This window comes from Schistocerca serialis, chromosome 2 (assembly GCF_023864345.2).
Source record: "Schistocerca serialis cubense isolate TAMUIC-IGC-003099 chromosome 2, iqSchSeri2.2, whole genome shotgun sequence".
Lineage (NCBI taxonomy): Eukaryota > Metazoa > Arthropoda > Insecta > Orthoptera > Acrididae > Schistocerca > Schistocerca serialis.
Window position 1 is genome coordinate 615,143,605 of NC_064639.1, and position 17,325 is coordinate 615,160,929.

General features: G+C 38.3%; 1 protein-coding gene across 3 annotated transcripts in view; it reads right to left on the minus strand.

Annotated features, from left to right (window-relative positions):
- The window catches only part of LOC126457664 (RB-associated KRAB zinc finger protein-like), a 116,260-nt gene extending 99,138 nt beyond the window's left edge, over nucleotides 1-17,122 (minus strand). For all 3 annotated transcript variants that reach the window (XM_050094155.1, XM_050094156.1, XM_050094157.1), the window contains exon 1: nucleotides 16,921-17,122. The gene's annotated coding sequence lies outside the window, so the exon portion shown is untranslated. The remainder of the gene's footprint in view (nucleotides 1-16,920) is intronic.
- Between the last annotated feature and the right edge of the window lie 203 nt (nucleotides 17,123-17,325).

Sequence of the window (17,325 nt, forward strand, 5' to 3'; positions counted from 1 at the left end):
ATAAGCTCTGTTTAGCGTCTCAGAGAAGGACTACTGTTCCGTCCAAATGCCTCCCCCTCTTCAGCTGAAAGTTCTAAAGCTCATACACACTGCCCATTGAAGCAACAACTTGTTTCTGCCAAATACTGACTCTGACACCATTGAACTGGTCTGAAAATGTTCTGCTTGTCAGGCCTGGCGCTCAAGATGCATCAGTCCTCTTCCTGGCTCAACACTGTGGAACTGTGGGTGTGTGTCCTCTAGGTTTTGTTGGCCTGCTTTTGGGCTCCATTAGCTTGGCCATGACTGATTCCTTTTGTCACTTCCCTAATGTGTCTCATGTCACTGCTGCCACTACCATCATAGCCTTAGAAAAAGTCTTTGCCCCTGAAAGCAGCTCACACACCTTGGTTTCTGATAATGGGATGGCATTTATCTCCTATGACTTCGGACAGTGTTGTTCATGTAATGGGTTTCAACACATTGCACTGCATCTTTTCACCCACCCTTCAACAGCTCTGTGGAATTATTTACTTGCACCTTCAAAACTCAGCCCTACAAAGAAATATTTAACACTGCATCTAATGCCCACTGCAGTTTTCTAGCAACTTAAAGGGCCACCTCAATGGGAGACCCCAGCCCAGTGGAGCGACTTCATGGCTGCCTTCATGGATACGCTGCATCCACCAGTTATCCATGTTGCTGCCAAGGCCTCTCCCTTCCACTTGGGCAGCGCGGTGTAGGCTCATCAGTTTGGTCAACACCCAACCTGGATCCATGGGATTATCTCCACCTGCCATGAACCCAGTTTGTATACTGCAGCCTCTGCCCAAGGACTTCTACAGCACCATCAAAGCCAATGTTGTCTCCACAACCCTGGTCGACAGCCATCTTGTCTACCACCAGCAGACCCTCTGGTCTGTGGTGACTCAAGCATCTCTCATCCAACCTTAGCTTTTGCAACAACACCCACTGACATTGACCATCTGTCATCCCCAGTGGCGGCTTCTCTGGATCACATCTGCCTGCATCTTCTTCCCTAACGGTCACTGTTTGGGGGGGGACTGTAAGTGGATTCCGTGACTGCTGTAGTGTGTATGTCAGGCTAAGCAGTTATAATCATAGCAGTGGAGCACATGCTGCAAGTGTTATCATATTGGCTATGGATTTGTTCTGGTGGACTCCAGTCGAAATACTCTAGTAATATATAGAACTCTGGTATGGCTTGGACTGGACTGGACTTTGCCAAAAACTACTGACTTGAGATGGTTTGCATCTTGTACAGATATTTCTTGTGAATAAACGCCATTGTTTGTGTGATTAGGCTGCTTTTACAAAAGTTACACTGCTAGAGGCTAAAAATTTCACATATTAGGTTACATTTAGCACATTATTATTGATCTTGTCTTCTGACATGCATAAGCCATTTTGTTTGTTTGGAACTGGGTAATGTGAGGGTTTATTTTTTATTTTTTGAGATTATTAGTTAAGTAGTTTGCAGTGAACCAGTTGGACTCATCTCCCTCAATTCTCTTGGCTGTGTCTGGTATTCATATGTTTGGACCCTAAATCAGTACACTTGTATCCTCATCCGGCATGACAGTTTTAGAGTGCTACAACAACTCTGATAATCATTCATCTAACCCAATAACAAGAATGGACAAAATCCAAGTCTTTCAGAACATTGTACTTAATGTTGACCTACTCTGAATCTAGCTACATTCCTGTGGAATTATTTGTTAATATGATCATCTGTTTTATGTTAAGATATGATGCCATCTTTATGAGGGTCAAGTCATTAAAGCCCTAATGTTTTAATTTTACTTGAATAAATGAAACACACCACAGAAGGCCTTGACATGGACACAAAAATACAAAGAGTATATTTGTTATTAATTATTTCTACCAGATCTGGGTTTGTGAGGCCAAAACTGAGAAGTTTTTATAAACTAATCCCTAAAAACTTTTTTAAAAACATGACAAGAAGTGAGGTGGCATTATAATAAGGGATCACTTGCTTAGCTAAAATTTTGTGAATAGATATTACTACTGCATTTTTTCCATCTGTAGGAAATACAACTTGTGTCATTGGCTGATTAAAGAGATAGATTAAGAAGGGCGCTATATTAGCAGCACTGGAAGGGCTCTCAGAGCATTCAAAATATATATATGGTTATAATAGAGGGAAACATTCCACATAGGAAAAATATATCTAAAAACAAAGATGATGTGACTTACCAAATGAAAGTGCTGGCAGGTCGACAGACACACAAACAAACACAAACATACACACAAAATTCAAGCTTTCGCAACAAACTGTTGCCTCATCAGGAAAGAAGGAAGGAGAGGGAAAGACGAAAGGATGTGGGTTTTAAGGGAGAGGGTAAGGAGTCATTCCAATCCCGGGAGCGGAAAGACTTACCTTAGGGGGAAAAAAGGACGGGTATACACTCGCACACACACACATATCCATCCACACATATACAGACACAAGCAGACATATTTCATAATATATATATATATTTCATATATGTTTGTTTGTGTGTCTGTCGACCTGCCAGCACTTTCATTTGGTAAGTCACATCATCTTTATATATATATAAAAACAAAGATGAGGTGACTTACCGAACGAAACCGCTGGCAGGTCGATAGACACACAAACATACACACAAAATTCAAGCTTTCGCAACAAACTGTTGCCTCATCAGGAAAGAGGGAAGGAGAGGGGAAGACGAAAGGAAGTGGGTTTTAAGGGAGAGGGTAAGGAGTCATTCCAATCCCGGGAGCGGAAAGACTTACCTTAGGGGGAAAAAAGGACAGGTATACACTCGCACTCACGCACATATCCATCCACACATACAGACACAAGCACACACACACACTCGCCCTCACGCACATATCCATCCACACATACAGACACAAGCAGACATCAAGAAGAGGAAAAAAAGAAAGAAAAACACACACACACACACACACACTTTGATAACGTGCACCGGATCAGACAAGTAAGGATGGTGATGGGTTGCTTATATTGACCGCCCTGACCTATTTATAATATCTGAGTATGCGCTCTGGTTCCCAGGTTTTAATAACATGACTGCTGAGAAGCCAAAATTCTACATTCATGGAGGATTTTCTGTTTATTAAATGGATTTAAACTGTTCCAGAGAACTGTAATAGTTCAAGCTACACTGTCACTGATGCGACCAGTGGAACAACAGTAACTGGTTGTTGGCATCAAGCTGTATGTCAGTGAGGTGATAATACAGCTGTGTGCCCGCTCATAAATGAAAATGATATTGTCATAAGACAGTCTTGTGTTGCTTTGTCTTGAAATACGCCTAGTAAAGCATGTAGATGCCACATCAGACTTGCTTGATTGGAATTTGAATTGGAATTATGCTGATTACTGATAGCCATGGAATTACTGTGCAATATCTGTATGAAAATAACAAGAAAATATCGCCACTGATTTACTGAATTCTTGAGATGTGGTTGGTAGTTGACTTTACTCATTTAATTAATTAGTGTGCTTGCTTGGTTGAAACTTTACATTGAGAAGGAACATTCTTTACTGTAAGTGAAATATTTACATCATAATAAGGTATGGAAAGTTCTGGCTGAGAATTACAAGATATTTAAGAGTAAAGGGAACAACTCACAAAAAGGCAGAAGCGCTGCATCATCGATACATACATAAACAAAAGGTACAGAGCTTTGCTAGCTTGAAAAGGTGTGTGCATGTGAGAGTAAGTGTGTGTGTGTGTGTGTGTGTGTGTGTGCGTGCGTTTCTCCTACAAGCTTGTAGAATGAAGCTAGCAAAACTCTGTACCTTTAGTTTGTCTATCTATTGATGATGCAGTGCTTCTGCCTTTCAGTAAGTTGTCTCCTTTACTCCTAAATAATTAAAAATATTTATGTCATAGTGACATACTGTTTATTCCTTGAGAGAGCTATAGGTTCCATGGAATTGGCAATTTTTGGCAGTCACAGTAGTTCTGATTTCTCCCCACACTGAGTATGTCGTCAGATAACTGGAAAGAGTATTCAGGGCTTGTTAACTGAGACAGTTAACAAGTTACTAGGGGATGTATATTTTCAGCCTCCTTTGTGTAGCATCCACTTGGATTGATACCAAAATCTTGGTGCATTCAAGTTCTTTTGAGATGTTAGTGTGTTAAGACCTAACCACACAGGATAAATTAAAGCCTATCGATAGGTGGTATATCAAACAGTCAATAGCTTTACAGAGACAAATGTAAGAGTGTTATTTGAAAATTTGGTTTTCCTTAAAGAAAAATACAAGTCTGAACTGCATGACATACACAGTCTGGATGAGACAGTAACCATTGTGCCAAAGGCACTAAACGTATGTCTTCAGACAGACAGCAGAGCAACTGGATATCTGCTGAAAGAGGTTCACTTGTGACAATGGTTGCAATAATTAGTGCCGTACCCACACCACTTACGTTTGCTAAGTTGCACTTTAAAGATATCATGCTGCACAGTGTCCCACTTCATTCTGGGGATGGAGCCATAGTCACAGGTTGGATGAACAGTGAATTATTTTTATCATTTTTACAGCACTTTGTCGAACATGAAAGGCCCACATATGATTCTGGACAATAATCAAAGTTAACACAAGAGTAGCAGCAGTATCATGTGCATAAGACAGTATTATTACTTTGCTTACTCTGCCATTTCACGCAAGTAAAAAACTTCATCCTCTTGATTTTGGCAATTTGCTTTTTTCCCAAGAAATTCCATAATAAGTATGTTGTTACCTTATGGCAAGCACAGAGGCATCAACCGTAACCTACAGTGTCAGTGGACTAGTTGGCAGAGCACTGCCCCTTATCTTCACCAACAGAAATGTATATGGCATTGAACCACTGAACACAAATATTTTTGGACCTTAAGACTATCAGCTAGTTTAATTTTAGTAATCTACATTTGCCAGCTGAATCAAACCAAATAACTGAATTGCTATCTACTTCCACTATTGATGTTTCCAACAATATCATAACTACAAATCTGAATATTCCTCAGGCTTCTGAAAATGTCAAGGTCAGTGACAAAAGAAATGAGGCAATATCTCCAGAAGATATTTGGCCTCATTCCAAAACCCCACTGCCACAAAGAAAACAAACTAAAACTAAATCAGTGATTCTGACACACTCCCACCAACAACAGTATTGAAGAAGAAGCAAGAGAAAAAGAAAATGAAAAAATCTGTTAGGCCTGTAGGAAAATCATCTAGGAATGAAAAGAAGAAAAATTTAAAGAGGAAGGTATTTGACGTGGAAGACGCTGAAGAGCCGGAAAGATTTGTTAGCTGTGATAACTCATCTTCAATTGTGAGTTTTTCATCAGATGAAAAAAGTGCAGTGTATTCATCAGGAAATTTTGCAATTGTGCAAGTCTATGGCAAAGATTCTACAACTTTCACAAATTTTAATGCTATGGTTTAGCAAATCTTAAACGATGAAGCTCACCTGTCATTTTACATATGTACAACTGGAACAATGAACACATGAAGGAAGTTTTGTACACGAAATTGCTGTTTTATTGGAATTACCCAATTCATTACAATTAAGAACAGCTCAGTATGCAAATATGCTGTCTTTTAATTGAGATTTGAGTAACTTTAGTTTGTATTAGCTATTTATTAACCTTTTGTGGCTATTGCGATTCTATGATTCATTGCTTGTATCTGATTATTCTGTACTCCATTGGATGCAGTATTGGCTATTTTGATGTGTATTTTATTTCTGAACGTATTCCTATTAATGACAGTGGTTCAGTTAACCACACTGCATGGTTCAGTTAATCTCTTGAATCCAGTTAAGCACACCACTTGCAATTATGTTACATTTTGGTCTTTAGATTAGGCTCTTCACATTTTTTTAACATTCATCACATGCAACAAAGCAGTGGTGTGCTAAACATTTACTTATTGTGAAATATAAAAGTACCAAAAATCAAAAATCTAAAAACTGGCCCAGACATCCTAATCTCACCCTACGGGGCAGCCATTCTGTCTCACATACCTCCAAGTGTCACAGCAGCATAATAACTTACATGATACATAACTTTTGACCTTCATATTTTGACAACAGATTGTTGCTAGACCAAGAACAAATTTTTATTTGATGAATGGTACATGTAAATTGTTTTTCTGTGAGGTCTAAAAACTTAGCCATAATTCCATGGAAAAGTGTCTCAGCTGCAAAAGATTTGATATACAGGGCGAGTCGCATAAGACGTAACACCCCTATTATTGCAGGGGGTGATTGCACGTATCAACGAGTGGCATTTGGCGAATCATAGCCGACTATGGGGCACATACTTTGATACATGCACAATAATGACAACATTTTTATTGACCGAGATAATGAGGCAAGTACATGTTTTTTCTTCATGGTCTCTGTCGGTCGCAGTCTTCTTCCTCCTCCTTTGTTTGCTGTTAAAGCTGCCTGTTCACACTAGTGTAGTAATCATTCTTGCAATGGCCTGGCGAGTAGGATACCGATGATCAGGATACATATCCGTGTATCGCTATACGGTTTTGACTGCATTCCTACGACATTTGCCATACAGAAGTAACATGTCTAACTTCTCCTGATTTGTGTACATATCTGGACGTAATGTTCCAGCAGCAACTACATCTGGATAGGAGAACCATGTCCTACTGGTTCAACGTCACATGACCTATTAGTTGTATGACGCGGCCTGCTTTCCAGGTCGCGCGAGGTGTGTTTACAGTCTGCAGCTGCTTCTGACCGCCTCGACCTTCAATCTACAATATTTCTCAGCGTCTTTTAAGCAAAGTTTGAATCACAATAGCAACATGCGTTACATCACTATACACGTCTTTTCCAGAGCGTTCGAATGATGGTAAAAAAGTATAGCATCCCATTTAAAAAACATGTACTTGCCTCATTATCTCGGTCAATATAAACGTTGTGATTATTGTGCATGTACCAATGTATGTGCCCATAGTCCGCTATGATTTGCCAAAAACCACATGCCAATACGTGCAATTGCCCCCGGAATAAAGGCGGTGTTACGTCTTACACAACTCACCCTGTATATTCTAATACAGTGTAATAATTGTGTAACATTATATCAAAGGTAGCCAAAATAATTATGAGAAGAACAAGAAAACTTGTATGTGAAGTCGTCTGTGCTGCAAGCATGTTATCTTAGGGTAACTCACAAGAAGCACTGGACTCGAACATCTGCCCAAGTGAATAGCATGCTGCTATAGGTATCAAGTGCATAAAATGCAAGATTTCATAATGAAATGGATAGACTGCTACTCACTGTATAGAGGGGATGTTGAGCCATAGTCATGCATAATAAAAAGACTGCGAAACATGTCAGCTTTCAGCCAAAAGGCCTTCTTCTAAAGTGCAGTAGAGTGGTTCAAATGGCTCTGAGCACTATGGGGACTTAACTTCTGAGGTCATCAGTCTCCTAGAACTTAGAACTACTTAAACCTAACTAACCTAAGGACATCACACACATCCATGCCTGAGGCAGGATTCGAACCTGCGACCGTAGCGGTTCCACACTGTAGAGCCTAGAGCCGCTCGGCCACCCTGGCCGGCAGTGCAGTAGACTGCACACACACACACACACACACACACACACACACACACACACACACACACACACACACACACACACACACACAAACATCCAAGCTAACACAACTCACACACTTGCATGGATGTGTGTGTGTCCTATACTACACTTTATATATCTACTACACTACATATATTCTCTATATGGTGAATAGCAATCTCTCCTTTTCATAATACTGTCATAATTCCATCCTGGATTTCCCATTGTTTGAAAATGCAAGACTTTGTTCAGCTATGGCTGTGTTGCTGAAAGCGCAAAGCAGAAAATCTAGGTATGTGACAAATGGGGCATCCAGAAACTAGGCATGAAAGTCAAGGAAAAATAGTGCTGAGGAGATCATATCAAAGATAATAAATGGAATTACAGGTCTAGAAACAACATGTGGGATGCTGCTACAACAGAAAACAAAATGTTAACTTAATATATTAAATGAGTGTGTGAAATAGAAAGTATACAGCAGCACACTGTCCACTATATTTCATGAAAACACTACTGTTGTTACTAAGCGATACAATAAATGCTCCAAAACAGTAAAATGGGAATATCATGCAAACAGTTCAACAAGAAGTATCATTTTCATGGCATTAAAATGGATCTTTCAGTGAAGGAGGGTTAAAAACACACAATGCCCTAGATATGGGTTGAGAGTAATTGTAAATGTACAATACAAATACCGTGCACACCAAAACTGTGTTCAATAAATATGAGTGCTGATCTCTGTGCTCCAGGCGATTGCGGAAGTGAGCTTGAAAGTGTAATTCTTAAAAATTGGAATAAGAACAACAGTTGGGAGAGGAGAACAGTAAAAGAGACTTGCAGTTAAGCTATTGTGCCGGAAACTGTCAAAAATATTATGACTGCAAATTATTGCACTTCTCGCAGCAAGAATATGATATGCAAAGTAACAAACAATGAAGACAAAACAAACCATGTGTATATCAATAACAAAGATCACAAAAAAGAAAGCAACTTCTGAAATAGTTCTGTAAGACTGGACACCACCTCCATAAGATGCAATGTCAAAAGGGAAGTACAAGTATTCTGTGGCAGCCACAGTACAGGTGCCTCAATTATTCTTTGGAATAACATCGACTTAATGATTATTGCTACTGCAAAAGGTGATGTCAACTTTAAAAACTTTTTAGAAGACTTCAATAAGTGTAACACTGAACTCTGTAAAAATGACAGTGTTGTTGTTATTTCTGGTTCAAATGATATTTCCTGCAATTAATCATGTAACGTGCTCACTCAATTGGCAGTAAACCTGCAACAGATAAAAAACCCAAAACTAACAGCCACAAGCTTCCCAAGAACATACAATATTCTTCAAAAGTCGTTTGTAAACGTGGAGATGAGAATAGCTAATTCAAAGGTGTTCAATCTTTATAGGAAGGACAATAATGTCGGTGTGTAAGATATTAGCTGTTCTGACAAGAGACTTCTTCACTACTCACAGCTTGCACATGAATGGACTGGGTAAACAGAAATGTACTAATGATCTACTAAATTTGCTAAGCTCTAAATCAGAGGCAAACACTGTAGACACAAAAGCACTTCAATGGACACATCAGGGAAATGGCCCAAAAAGGCCCACACAATTTGTAAAAGGTCAATCAGCTAATTTAAAAGATAAAAACTCAGGTTTGAGATGTCAAAGAAAAGTCTCAAAATTGATCAAAATAATTGTGAAAGCAACATCACCAAACAGAGTGGCTGCTCAAACTTAAAAGAAAAAAAATCCTGGGAATTCCAGATACAGGCAGGAAGATAATGTCATAAGAAGCTCCCAAGAAATTAATGACGAGTGGGGTGGTAAGGGGGCTTGAGCATATCTCAGCTATAGCTTAAGTGCAGTTTTTAAACACTGACAATTTATATGGACAAATACTCAAATAATCTACACACTTTGAAATTTTAAGTATTTTGAAATCTGAAAAAAAACCAATAAAATTATAACTCAATAAAATTATACATGTTGTTGTTGTTGTAATCTTCAGTCCAGAGACTGGTTTGATGCAGCTCTCCATGCTACTCTATCCTGTGCAAGCTTCTTCATCTCCCAGTACCTACTGCAACCTACATCCTTCTGAATCTGCTTAGTGTATTCATCTCTTGGTCTCCCCCTACGATTTTTACCCTCCACGCTGCCCTCCAATACTAAACTGGTGATCCCTTGATGCCTCAGAACATGTCCTACCAACCGATCCCTTCTTCTGGTCAAGTTGTGCCACAAACTTCTCTTCTCCCCAATCCTATTCAATACTTCCTCATTAGTTATGTGATCTACCCATCTAATCTTCAGCATTCTTCTGTAGCACCACATTTCGAAAGCTTCTATTCTCTTCTTGTCCAAACTATTTACCGTCCATGTTTCACTTCCATACATGGCTACACTCCATACAAATACTTTCAGAAATGACTTCCTGACACTTAAATCTATACTCGATGTTAACAAATTTATCTTCTTCAGAAATGCTTTCCTTGCCATTGCCAGTCTACATTTTATATCCTCTCTACTTCGACCATCATCAGTTATTTTGCTCCCCAAATAGCAAAACTCCTTTACTACTTTAAGTGTCTCATTTCCTAATCTAATACCCTCAACATCACCCGACTTAATTCGACTACATTCCATTATCCTCGTTTTGTTTTTGTTGATGTTCATCTTATATCCTCCTTTCAAGACACTGTCCATTCCATTTAACTGCTCTTCCAAGTCCTTTGCTGTCTCGGACAGAATTACAATGTCATCGGCGAACCTCAAAAGTTTTTATTTCTTCTCCATGGATTTTAATACCTACTCCGAATTTTTCTTTTGTTTCCTTTACTGCTTTCTCAATATACAGATTGAATAACATCGGGGAGAGGCTACAACCCTGTCTTACTCCCTTCCCAACCACTGCTTCCCTTTCATGTCCCTCGACTCTTATAACTGCCATCTGGTTTCTGTACAAATTGTAAATAGCCTTTCGATCCCTGTATTTTACCCCTGCCACCTTTAGAATTTGAAAGAGAGTATTCCAGTCAACATTGTCAAAAGCTTTCTCTAAGTCTACAAATGCTAGAAACGTAGGCTTGCCTTTCCTTAATATTTCTTCTAAGATAAGTCGTAAGGTCAGTATTGCCTCACGTGTTCCAGTATTTCTACGGAATCCAAACTGATCTTCCCCAAGGGCGGCTTCTACTAGTTTTTCCATTCGTCTGTAAAGAATTCGTGTTAGTATTTTGCAGCTGTACTTACTAAACTGATTGTTCGGTAATTTTCACATCTGTCAACACCTGCTTTCTTTGGGATTGGAATTATTATATTCTTCTTGAAGTCTGAGGGTATTTCGCCTGTCTCATACATCTTGCTCACCAGATGGTAGAGTTTTGTCAGGACTGGCTCTCCCAAGGCCGTCAGTAGTTCCAATGGAATATTGTCTACTCCGGGGGCCTTGTTTCGACTCAGGTCTTTCAGTGCTCTGTAAAACTCTTCACGCAGTATTGTATCTCCCATTTCATCTTCATCTACATCCTCTTCCATTTCCATAATATTTTCCTCAAGTGCATCGCCCTTGTATAGACCCTCTATATACTCCTTCCACCTTTCTGCTTTCCCTTCTTTGCTTAGAACTGGGTTTCCATCTGAGCTCTTGATGTTCATACAAGTGGCTCTCTTTTCTCCAAAGGTCTCTTTAATTTTCCTGTAGGCAGTATCTATCTTACCCCTAGTGAGATACGCCTCTACATCCTTACATTTGTCCTCTAGCCATCCCTGCTTAGCCATTTTGCACTTCCTGTCGATTTCATTTTTGAGACGTTTGTATCCCTTTTTGCCTGCTTCATTTACTGCATTTTTATATTTTCTCCTTTCATCATTTAAATTCAATATTTCTTCAGTTACCCAAGGATTTCTACTAGCCCTCGTCTTTTTACCTACTTGATCCTCTGCTGCCTTCACTACTTCATCCCTCAAAGCTACCCATTCTTCTTCTACTGTATTTCTTTCCCCCACTCCTGTCAATTGTTCCCTTATGCTCTGAACCTCTGGTTCTTTCAGTTTATCCAGGTCCCATCTTCTTAAATTCACACATTTTTGCAGTTTCTTCAGTTTTAATCTACAGGTCATAACCAATAGATTGTGGTCAGAGTCCACATCTGCCCCTGGAAATGTCTTACAATTTAAAACCTGGTTCCTAAATCTCTGTCTTACCATTATACAATCTATCTGATACCTTTTAGTGTCTCCAGGGTTCTTCCATGTATACAACCTTCTATCATGATTCTTAAACCAAGTGTTAGCTATGATTAAGTTGTGCTCTGTGCAAAATTCTACCAGGCAGCTTCCTCTTTCATTTCTTAGCCCCAATCCATATTCACCTACTGCGTTTCCTTCTCTCCCTTTTCCTACACTCGAATTCCAGTCACCCATGACTATTAAATTTTCGTCTCCCTTCACTATCTGAATAATTTCTTTTATTTCATCATACATTTCTTCAATTTCTTCATCATCTGCAGAGCTAGTTGGCATATAAACTTATACTACTGTAGTAGGTGTGGGCTTCGTATCTATCTTGGCCCCAATAATGCGTTCACTATGCTGTTTGTAGTAGCTTACCCGCATTCCTATTTTCCTATTCATTATTAAACCTACTCCTGCATTACCCCTGTTTGACTTTGTGTTTATAACCCTGTAGTCACCTGACCAGAAGTCTTGTTCCTCCTGCCACCGAACTTCACTAATTCCCACTATATCTAACTTTAACCTATCCATTTCCCTTTTTAAATTTTCTAACCTACCTGCCCGATTAAGGGATCTGACATTCCACGCTCCGATCCGTAGAACGCCAGTTTTCTTTCTCCTGATAACGACATCCTCTTGAGTAGTCCCCGCCCGGAGATCCGAATGGGGGACTATTTTACCTCCGGAATATTTTACCCAAGAGGACGCCATCATCATTTAATCATACAGAAAAGCTGCATGCCCTCGGGAAAAATTACGGCCGTAGTTTCCCCTTGCTTTCAGCCGTTCGCAGTACCAGCACAGCAAGGCCGTTTTGGTTATTGTTACAAGGCCAGATCAGTCAATCATCCAGACTGTTGCCCTTGCAACTACTGAAAAGGCTGCTGCCCCTCTTCAGGAACCACACGTTTGTCTGGCCTCTCAACAGATACCCTTCCGTTGTGGTTGTACCTACGGTACGGCTATCTGTATCGCTGAGGCACGCAAGCCTCCCCACCAACGGCAAGGTCCATGGTTCATGGGGGGGGGAACAACAAAATTATACATAAAACTCAATAAAAACTCAATAAAATTAAATTCCAATGTTAGTTTAAAAACACAGGATTCCCTGAGATATTACAAAATTCCTTAAATTCTCTGAGATTTCCCTGATTTTTCCAGATAAAATGTAATTCCCTGAGAATACCAGGTTTTCCAGAAGAATCACCACCCTGCCAAAATGATACTACCAAACAAGAATGAGTTTAGTGATGTAATAATAATGCCCTTAGGAAATTCTAATGTTAATGGAAAAACCAGTACTCATAATCAAATAAATCACAGCAACAAAAGTATTTCTGTTTGCCATTAAAATATCCAACCAATCACAAACAAAGTTTCAGATGCAGACATTTTGTTAAAAATAGAACTCTGATTTATTAGTGTTCTGGGCAGTACAGAGAACTGGCTAAATATTGACCAGAGTGTCTCCTTTCCGGTACCAAGTTAGAAGAAACAGTTATAAAAATGGAGGTGGCATAATTTTCATCAAACAAGGGTTAAAATATAGCTCTATTAATACTAAGTTCCAATATCTCAATGCAGAAAGGGACTTCGAGCTGGCACCCATTTTTGACTCAAGCCTGAATATGTACGAATAGGCTTCATCCAGAAAAGAAATCAGTAATGCTGTGTGAAGACTTCAACACTCATTTTCTTGCAATCAGCAAAAGAAAATAGCTATTGCTCAACCTTACAGATACTTTCAAATTACAACACTGCATACAATTCCAACAAAATCACAAAACTGTTGATAATGCCGTGGTTCAGATATTTGTTGATACACGTTGTACTGCAAAATGTAAAAATACAAGTCTTTTGATCACAAAGCTCAAGGTATTACTCTCTCAAACTACTTACTGCTCACCCAGAACTATATATAAAAAAACAGTACCTGCAAGAATATTCAATACACACAATACACAAACATTCCTGCTCTATTATCACAAAAAAGGTAGGAACAAGTTTTGCAAATAGATGACAACAACAAAAATTTTGAGAGGTTCGCTAGCATCTTCAGTGATTACTTTGAAATTGTTTTTCCTCTCAGAACATATGTAATAAGAGGCAAAATTGCAAGAGCAAAGAGATGGATAACAACAGGTAGCCTATCAAAATCTCAAGTGCAAGGAAAAAGTTTGCTCAAATACAGAAAAAACTTTGCCTAACAGAACTCATATGCTCAGAAAACTATCACTATAGCTTCTTAATGAAATACTTGTCTTACCTGTTTTATGTCACCCATAATGAAAACTACATTGGCTCGGTAATCTCACCAAACATAAACTAACATGAAAATCAATGCTAAATGTTCTACACACACCCCAATGCATTTACTTCAGGCAGGCATAGCAGAATGATGCTACTGCACAAAGCATCACAAGGTATACTGTTGCTTGCCCCTGCACTTATGTGCATATCACAATAATAATGATACTTTCTAAATCCATAAGGTGCAGCAGGTGTCAAGGAATAACTATTGTAAACATAAAATCTACACATACTACAGACAGTTAGCTAGCTGGAACATACACAACATGCTATCTGTTTAGTAATTAAATACAGTGGATGGTCACACATTTCTGCAGTAAGAAAGAGTACGTGTTTTCGATTTATAAGTTCATAGGTCCCATGTGACATACACTAGCTTACACTTCATACTAATATGCTTTATTTTTGGTCACATAATATTTCAGCCTAAATCTGCAACGTGTTATGTGGTCAAAACACCACATTAGAATACTTTCTCCAATATGTATAAAGCCAAACCTGCCACCACTGTTCTTGAGCAAACATTTTGTATTCATTGCAATATTTATCAAAAATTGGGAAATAATGTCAGAAACAAAAGGAAAGTCAAATAAACATTTAAAGAAAAATTTTCTTATTATACCTTGCAAACTGAATACTACCCAACATAAAAAGGACACCAAACATCAAAGGTAAAACACCTCAAAAGGTGTTTAAAACTTATTTAATGGTACATTTCAAACAACTGTTGTAAAACTGCTCCTGGTCTTAGCTTCGGAAAAATCTGTTATTTTATTTGCAAAGTGTCTCAATCATTTCCACCAGGTTTTATAGTATACAGTGGTTAGCAAAAGGACAAAACATACTTGTACATAGATGAAATGTAGCTGTCCTCTTCACTTATATGTAATTTAAGCCTAATAAGCATAATTTCATTCTTTGTTTAATTGGCTGTAAAATCAAATTTTATTCATGAATCCATTGTATGCCTACATTGCGAACATACAGAAAATCAGATTTCCAAATATGATGCTGATAGAGCTTTAAATTCTTATTTGACCTGTCCGCCACCCAGGTACACTGCAAAATCAAAATCACTAACCATATAATGGAATTTGTATGAAAATATGGTAATGTTAAAAGTTTGTTATTCTACCATATACTTTAGTCTAGGAATAGTTTCTAGCTCTTAACCACATAAAAAGTAATGTTCAGTATTGAATCACAACAGCATTAAATAACCATTCTGGGAAAAGATGGAACTTGTTAACTGTTTGAGTAATGTAATGTGCTACCCATCCCAAATACTTTTTGGTTGGTTTGAAAATCCAAACACTGTTATGATCCTGAAAATTATTAACAGAATGTGCTGCTCTCAAGTAGATTTTCATTATTATTATTAATTAAAATACTGCTCCTTTTAGCATAATTTAATGAACTTCAATATCACATGTGCCTGAATCTATCAACACTATTGATAGATATGGCTAAAGTCGGCTTCTGACTTTTAAAAATGAACTATTCTAAAAATCACATGTCATGTATGTCTTTATCTCATTGGGCAGTTCCCCCTCCACATTCCTACAGACACTCCCTACTATCCCTCTACACTGTAGCAACAACAGGCGTAATGTGTGCTACAACACCACGTCGGATGCCTCGTAGGCGTCATTGTCGAAAGCTATTAGTAACTACAGTCCTTTGATGTATAAAATTGGTTCATTTTCGGCCCTTGATGATAACTGTGGCACAACATTCAGCGAAAAATAAACAAGTGAATGATAAATCGCCACGTTCTCGAATGCGGTGGAGTATACGTGCGCTCTTCCTTTCACGGAATTCGTTTTCCTCAGTTGAAACGAGACGAAGTGCAGAAATTCAAATACTGTAATGATTTTGTGTCTTAAAAGTTGTGCTACACATTTCGTTCTGTGACATTAAATATTTATGGCATAGTTCCAGTTTTGCTTCTTGAAATCTAAAATCGGTATATGTCACAGGGTAAACTTAGGAGTATTATTTTCAGCTGGAATGGGTAAAACAAGGGTTTTATACGTTTATTCAACTTTTGCTTTGGTGTATGTGCAGTTGGACCTTCGCGTCTAAATGTATATCTGAAAAATGTACAATTTAAATTATTCTTTTTGTGTCTGAGTACTGTTCAACGTTTTGTTTATTCGTGTTCGCTAAGCTCCTGAACAATGCAAATAAAATTTTTTATAGACTATAATTATTCAATTCCCGAGACGAAAACGAGGAAGTATATAGAGCTGACACGGTTATGACACCCAACTAGCGAAATTGTTACTATAACAATAGTAAGTAAAATATCTCCTCAGAATTTGCAGACGGAGGGAACGTTTGTATAAATCATATGATCGAATTAATTACATTCATCGTTATTGTGGGTAAAGTCTATTGAACGCGAAATGCCTGTATGTACTAGCTCCCCGTAATGTTCTAGTGAAAGATCGTAACTCTATCCGCTGCAGTCGATTAATGCCGCATCGTTGATAATTACTGCGGTGTTGCTAATTCATTTAAAATATAAGCATCGCAATAATCAAAAATTACAATAGTAGAAATATTTGCAAAGAACATCCATTCTCAAATTAGTAGCAACGTTTCTTGCGAAGACTATCGACAAGTTCCGCTTTCGTAGTAATCGTGTTCAGATTTCTGTACCGTCCTATACGACGCGTCTGAAACATTCTTATTCTTATTATACTCCACACTGAAAATCGTAGTGGTAGTCAAATTCCTTATTAATAACGAACCTTCTTGCGGTAATTGATTTCCGGCTGTAGTCCGTTATTGCTTTTCAACAGAAGTAGGTTGAAAAAGCTTCAGTCTTATATATATTCGCTTTGAACTACTGAAATTAAAACAAGAGAACCAATTTTCCCGAAAAATTGCGTCACTTTTTCGGTTTGTGTCACATTATACTTCATAACGCACATTTGCCTCAGCTTTCCTATTAACAGCATTGCGAACATTATCACATTAAATGTTCCTAGCGCACAAACCATTGTATTATTTTTAGCAAAGAGAGAAGGTTAATAGTTTATAGATTTTAACAGCACACAGAGAAACTAACTGTGCTGTTCTGATAATCGGCTTGAAGATGCACTGAGCTTACTTACATCTGTTTCGTAAACATTCAATTGACAAAAATTTTTCGT